General features: G+C 40.2%; 1 pseudogene; it reads right to left on the minus strand.

Annotated features, from left to right (window-relative positions):
* LOC136875342 (uncharacterized) overlaps nt 1-5,628 on the minus strand; it is a 42,580-nt pseudogene extending 36,952 nt beyond the window's left edge.
* Between the last annotated feature and the right edge of the window lie 1,858 nt (nt 5,629-7,486).

The following is a 7,486-nucleotide window of genomic DNA, read 5'->3' on the forward strand; positions in this document are numbered from 1 at the left end:
TTACCTTACGTGAAGCAATTCGACAAGGCTTACGGGAACTAGGTTCATCACAGTCAGTTGTAGCGGGAAGTGAAGGACGCCATGCTCGAGGATTGGCAAATCCCACTTCCTGAAAAATAAAATAAAACAAACGAAAATACAAAGAGTCAAGAAATGAAAGCCGATACAGAGAGAGTAAGATGCAAAAGTTAGTTCAAGTATGAATCGTATACGGAAAGGAAAGGACAATCCATACGAAGGTTTAGTGAACTTCAGGTTGGTAGGAAGTAATGCGAGTGCTGTATTATTTCATTATTTGGGTTTTCATATTGTCAAAGTGAATTATACAGCGCCCATATACAAATCTCAATTTCGGGTTTCGAGACAGGTCTGAATATACAAACAGTGTTCAAAATTGTTGTTTAAACCAAGAACAAGAAGCATCCAAAAGTGTTGTTTCAGCCAACAACAAGAAGCATCCAAAAGTGTTGTTTAAACCAACAACAAGAAGCATCCAAAAGTGTAGCTTAAATCAATAAAAAGAAGCATCCAAAAGTGTTGTTTAAACCAACAACAAGAAGCATCCAAAAGTGTTAGCATGCAAAAGTATTGATTAAACCAACAACAAGAAGCATCCAAAAGTGTTGATTAAATCAATAACAAAAAGCAAACATAAATCATGGAGTGTTGTTTAAAATTGCTAGAAATGTATAGGCCTATAGGTGGAAGAAAAATTATAGTGAGATATTAGACAAATTACTGAATTCATCTCCATTCTTCCTTTTACTCCATCTTTTGTATCAAATGTCTTGTTCAAATCGCCTTTGTTCATAATCAGGACTTAATCCGTACACTGGCAATGGCCCTCTGGCCTAGGGGTAGCAAGCCTATCTTTACTGGGAGGCGTCAAGTTCGATTCCCTACCAGGTCAAGATTTTTACCTGGTTCTGAGGACTGGTTCGAGGTTCACTCAGTTCTACTCATCCTACGCGGGAACAACCGAGGAGCTACCTGCCACGAGTCACCTCGTAATCTGCAGAACTTGAGGCTAAGCAGCGGGCGCTTGATAGGCCAAGGCCCATCAGGGCTGTAGCGCCACGGGGTTTGTTTTGTTTATATGGTGGAAACATTTCCAGAGTATTGTTTCAAAGAATGAGCCTTAACTGGGTTCTAGTTTTGATCACCAAGCAACACAAGCATTGCACACACATGAATAAATAAATATATCTATTTGTGATGGAAAATGCACAATTTATACGATATAGAAGATATACCATTAAGCTAAACTATTATGGAGTAATATAATTATTGAAGTGTAAACCAAAATTATATACTACTATGCTAGTAATAGGTAGCAGTAACACAAATGGTGTTATTTTGTAATATATCATTTTAAATATTGAATTATACAATAAACATCAACTTATCCTGGGAAATTGTATATATGGCAATGAATAATAACATCCAAAAAGCTTGTGTCATAAATAATAGCTTTACAATTTTAAAAAGTACATCATCGGGAGAGGTTCCCTTTCCCATACCATCTGTCCGACAGAACTTCAGGAACTCAACCGCATCTTTGGCAAGTATCGAGACATAAAACAGACTTTTGATATTAATACCGAGTGAGTTGGCCGTGCAGCTGTGAGCTTGTATTCGCGAGATAGTGGGTTCGAACCCCACTGTCGGCAGCGCTGAAGATGGTTTTCCGCGGTTTCCTATTTTCACACCAGGCAAATGCTGGGGCTGTACCTTAATAAAAGCCAATGGCCGCTTTCTTTCCGCTCCTGCCCTTCCCTACGCCATCGTCGCCGTAAGAAGTATCTGCGTCGGTGCGACGTAAAACAGATTGTAAAAATAATATATTATTATTATTATTATTATTATTATTATTATTATTATTATTATTATTATTATTGTTAGCCCGCCTGTAGACCATGATCGTTAAGGCGTTGAAGTCTAAACGCCCGGACACCGTGGTTAGCCTGCCGGTTCGAGTCCCGTTGGTCGAAAAGGATGTTCACCATGAGAATGTTGGCTGGCAGGGTAGGAGAGGTGGTGGTATACAATTTATAATCACTAGATTGCTTGCCAAAAGCCTGGATTCAATTCTAAACCTCTCCGCAGTGCTCATATGGAGTGAGGGCATATGACGCTGTTGATGGTGTTTTGTCCGTCGGATGGAGACGTTAAACCTTGAGCAGATCTCTTGATGCTATTCGACAGGAGTAGGCTATGTGCCGACACCGGGTTTCACCCTCTCCCTTCCTACTATCATATATCACGCCATTCTTTTCATCTCATTAACTCCTCTGATGAGGTTGACGTCAGGAAGGGCATCCGGTCATAAAAATTCGCTACGAATATTCATCTCACCTCCTACCCGACCCCGTAGAGAAACAGGACAAGGGTTGGACAAACAAGCAATTATTATTATTATTATTATTATTATTATTATTATTATTATTATTATTATTATTATTATTATTATTTTACAGCAAGTGTTAGTAGATAGTAAAATAGAATTCTAAGCACATATCTACATAAATGGAGCTTATCAGCTGTTCAAAACAATAATTTGGATTTAGCAATATCAACGACCATTTAATACAAATAAAGAATTGAAGTGCAAGCATCGTATACCAACGAATAAATCATGTTTATCACTATAGAGCCATAAAATGATGGTGGTGCATTTGAGCAAGTCAACATTCGTCCTTCGTGGATCAAAAGTTATAACTGTGCTGGAAATATACACCTCGACAAAGGTTTAGAATAAGGTCATAACGTAGATTCTGACATAAAATGCCAATGTGAATGACTCAACGGCAGATAACGGGAGGCAGGTAAGCTGCACGCGCCTGCCGGCCAACCGATAAGAGGAACTCACTATCCTACTTAAACACAAAATTCACAAACTATCGTACTTCATACACCAACCAAGCAGTAGCCTACAATGGATGAGCTTTGTGTTCGTCTCATACTCCCTGCAATCTCTACTTCCTATGTCTTGACACATATGTCACTTTTCTTACATCTGATTTCTCCTAAGTTTAGTATGCACTTGCCGAGTATTAAGCCGAGAAAAAGCACTAGGCCGAGTGATGTGACATTTTTTCTCCATGTGGATGCCCGCAACCCCTGTAGCAGTCAACTCGGCGTCTGTCTGAACAGTTGGTTGTTGGCGAGTGCTGTGTGCGTATGCGAAACGTTTCGTGTGTTTAATTGTCGAAGTCTTATAAGATGTGCACGTAAATGGACTCGAAGTGTGACTGCGGAACAACAATGGCTTTCCCTATTACTAAAAGGAAAAGTCACTTGTAACTTCATTCTCGCTGTTACAGCTAATCTCATAATAGTGTCCGTTCGTTGAAATTGTGTCACCTACATTTTGCAATATCATGTCAAATTGTTCCGTATGCATTCTCATGAATATTCTAAACTCTGCGGTATCTTCACTTTCCAATCGTTGAAGAAGTCCAACTGAGGTCTCATGAGTACCCCTTCGTCAGATTCTAGTCCATATCCACTTCTGTCCATTCCCCCACCATATCCCGTAGTAGCTCAATCAACGTAAGAATAATAGGTTAGGAGCATTTCTTGAAAATGTTCTTCATTCTCGTCCTCTCATTTCGCAAACGTTCCTGACCCCACGAGGTCGAAAATGAACTGTCTCGCTCAAACTCTGATACTCGATTTCGGCCGCGTAATACAGCAAGTGTCTGGGCCCTTCTCAGATGTAAACTATCCATAAGCTATAGGAGTTCATATCTACGATCAAATTGTACGCCGATGAAAGCATGTTATTGATCTTCGCTCCGGAAGGCCTATTAGAATGCAGCAAAGAGACCAGAAGTCATCGGAGGAACTAGGCCCTTGCTCATCAACATTAGACCGTTCAAACATGGAAGAATGTAATGTTCAGTGATGAGATCAGGATAGGTTTGAAAACTGACTCTTGATGTACAAGAGTATGGAAGAACTCTGGATGAAATAAGCAATACGGCTATATCAATTTTCTGGTGGAAGTGTCATGTTCTGTGCTAGAACTGTGACCGGACGGCGGAATCATTTCCATACTCGGCATTTTGATTGGGACCTTGATGCATTCACCATATTCTAGATGACGTTGCTACGCCTTACCAATGATGTTGCAAGGACCTCATTATACACTGGTAATTCGTCAGCACTTTAAAACCGCATTTACTCCGAAAGTTACCATCAAATGTTTATAACTTTCTGATACAACACGTTTTAGCAACAAATGTTGGTTACAGAATACCAGTATAGCCTTTATTTTCGATGTTGGCAACATTCTCCCCCACTTCCTCTCCCACACACCGCCGGTAACGCGCGGTCACGTGATTGCCCGCCATTGACAGCTAGCGACTGCGGGAGATTCGTTTCATATGTGATATGTTGTTTTTTTTGGGGGGGGGGGGGATTGGCTTTATGTCACACCGACACAGATATATCTTATGGCGACGATGGGATAGGAAAGGGCTAGGAGTGGGAAGGAAGCGGCCGTGGCCTTAATTAAGATACAGCCCCAGCATTTGCCTGGTGTGAAAATGGGAAAGCACGGAAAACGATCTTCAGGGCTGCCGACAGTGGAGCTCGAACCCATTAACTCTCGGATGCAAGCTCACAGCTGCGCGCCCCTAACTGCACGGCCAACGAGACGTGTAGGTAACATTCGGTGTAACTAATATTGCTAACCTTCTTTTATCTTTACTGACTTTTTGTGGATAGCAAAATGTATGTTGGCAACACGGCAAATCTGTTATTAACATGGCATATTGATAACGAATCACAAGCATTTTTCGATGCTGGTAGCATCATTTGGCAACACCGTGTCCACTTTAAGGACACGACAATAGTCGATTGGATCGGTCTGTACAATCTCTAGCCAAGAATGGAATCGAACTGCAAACGACAGGCTGAAAGTGGAAAATTCACAGCGTCCAACCCCACTTGCTATTCCTCGGATGCTTCTCCGATGTTGACATACACTACGTCACTTTCTTTTCCACACAATGCGATTTAATGATTAAAAAACACTGCGCTTTTTCTATTCCAATTAAATTTATTGTATGATTCCTCCAACAAAGTAATTTACGTACATTGTTTCGTGTGATGTACAAAAATAAAATGTTCTGTATAGTTGTTGTTGTTGTTTTCGTCATCAGTCCGTAGACTGGTTTGATACAGCCCTCCATGCCACCCTACGCTGTGCTAACCTTTTCATTTCCTCTAACTAAGTAATTTACGTACATTGTTTCGTGTGATGTACAAAAATAAAATGTTATGTATAGTTGTTGTTGTTTTAGTCATCAGTCCGTAGACTGGTTTGATACAGCCCTCCATGCCACCCTACGCTGTGCTAACCTTTTCATTTCTACATAACTACTACATCCTACAACTGCTCAAATCTCATTGTCATATTCGTATCTTGCTTGGTCTATCCCTACCGTTCTTAACATTTACACTTCCCTCAAAAACCAACAGTACAAGTCCTGGGTGTCCTAAGGTGTGTCCTATCATTCTATCTCTTCCTCTAGTCAAATTTACCCAAATCGATCTCCTCTCACCAATTCGATCCAGTATATCTTAATTCATGATTCTATCTGCCCATCTCACCTTCAGCATTCTTCTGTAACACCACATTTCAAAAGCTTCTATTCTCTTTCTTTCTGTCCTAGTTATCGTCCATGTTTCACTTCCATACAATGCCACGCTCCACACGAAAGTCTTCAAAAACATCTTTCTAATTCCTATATCACTGTTCGAGGTGAACACATTTCTTTTCTTAAGAAAGACCTTCCTTGCTTGTGCTAGTGTGCATTTTATGTCCTCCTTACTTCTACAGTCATTAGTTATTTTACTACCCAAGTATAGGTATAACATATAAAATATTTAAAATAACAGAAGTTGTGCTTTTCCTTGTCACACTGTTATTCACACAGTGGAATAAATAAATAAATAAATAAATAAATTAAATAAATAAATAAATAAATAAATAAATAAATAAATAAATAAATAGACGAAGTCAAGAATACTTATAATACTTTATAGAATAACCTTTGGCTTTAATAACTGCTTGACCTCTTCGCTGCATGGAACCTACAAGTCTGTCACACTTATTTGGGCTGATATTGAACCATTTTTTAGTCACCACTTTTCTCAACTCCTTAGATGACATTTCGGCTGTAGACTGCAGATTTCAAACACACCCATAAATGTTCAATAGGGTTTAGGTCAACAGATTGGAGAGGGGGAGTTTTTATTGTCTTGAACGTTTCAAGTTAACAATTCCTTATTCGGAGGAGCATCCCCAACGTTTTCGCACTTCACTTAAACTTGTCCATTATTCCATCAATAAACTGGATATTACCAACCTCTTTTGGCTGACATACACCCCCAAAGAATAACCCACCCACCTCCATGCTTTACAGTGGGAAGTGTATTAGCCAAATCATTGTCCGTATTTATATTTATCCAGACCTTATGGGCACATTCGATTGAAAAGGATTAATTTTAGTTCCATCAGACCAGATAACGCTGTTCCAAAATTCCTGGACCTTGTTTAGATGTTCTTTTACGAACAGCAATCTTGCAGCACGGTTCTTATTAACATGCGGCTTCGTCCTCGGTAATCTGCATTGTAACCATTCTGACCGCAGTTTTGGAGCACTAATTCGAGGATTAGATTTTATCCGATGCGCAATGAAACGTTCTTCCTAAGCACTCAGCCGTTTTTTATAGGGCTTTCTAGGTATATTTCTCACAGACCTTTGATACTTGAATTTATTCACCACATATTGGGTGTCTTTTATTCACCATTGGTCCTATTTTTCTCAGACAGAATCCTCTAAGTGCTAGATTAACAATTATATCCTTCAGTTGAAAGCCTATCTTTGCATGCGCCTATTTTGAACAGCACTGCCATAGGTAATGAAATGAAATGGCGTATGGATTTTAGTGCCGGGAGTGTCCGAGGACAAGTTCGAATAACCAAGTGCAGGTGTTTGTGTTGTTTTTATTTGACTCCCGTAGACGACGTGCGCTTCATGATGAGGATGAAATGATGATGCAGACGACATATACGCCCAGCCCCCGTGCCAGTGAAAGTAACCAATGATGGTTAAAATTCCAGATCCTGCCTGAAAACGAGCCCGGGACCCCTGTGACCAAAGACCAGCACGCTAACCATTTAGCCATCGAGCCGGACACTGCCATAGGTGATATACTAACCCCTTAAGTGGGTAAGACGTTTTTAGACGTTTTCGCGCTGGGCTTCTACAGTGGGTATGACGGCATTAGTCGATCGTAAAATTTATCGCGTATGTATCTTGACGGTGAAGGCATACGGCGTGTCCATGGAATCTATCGCATTAGTTGATATATATTTCCACGATATCACTCTGTGTATTGTTTTTAGAGCTGTCACAGCTTCGTGAAATCATTTGCTTTGGCGCCTTGCACGAAGTTCCCGCGCAGCCATTTA

Source organism: Anabrus simplex, chromosome 1 (genome assembly GCF_040414725.1).
Source record: "Anabrus simplex isolate iqAnaSimp1 chromosome 1, ASM4041472v1, whole genome shotgun sequence".
Classification (NCBI taxonomy): domain Eukaryota; kingdom Metazoa; phylum Arthropoda; class Insecta; order Orthoptera; family Tettigoniidae; genus Anabrus; species Anabrus simplex.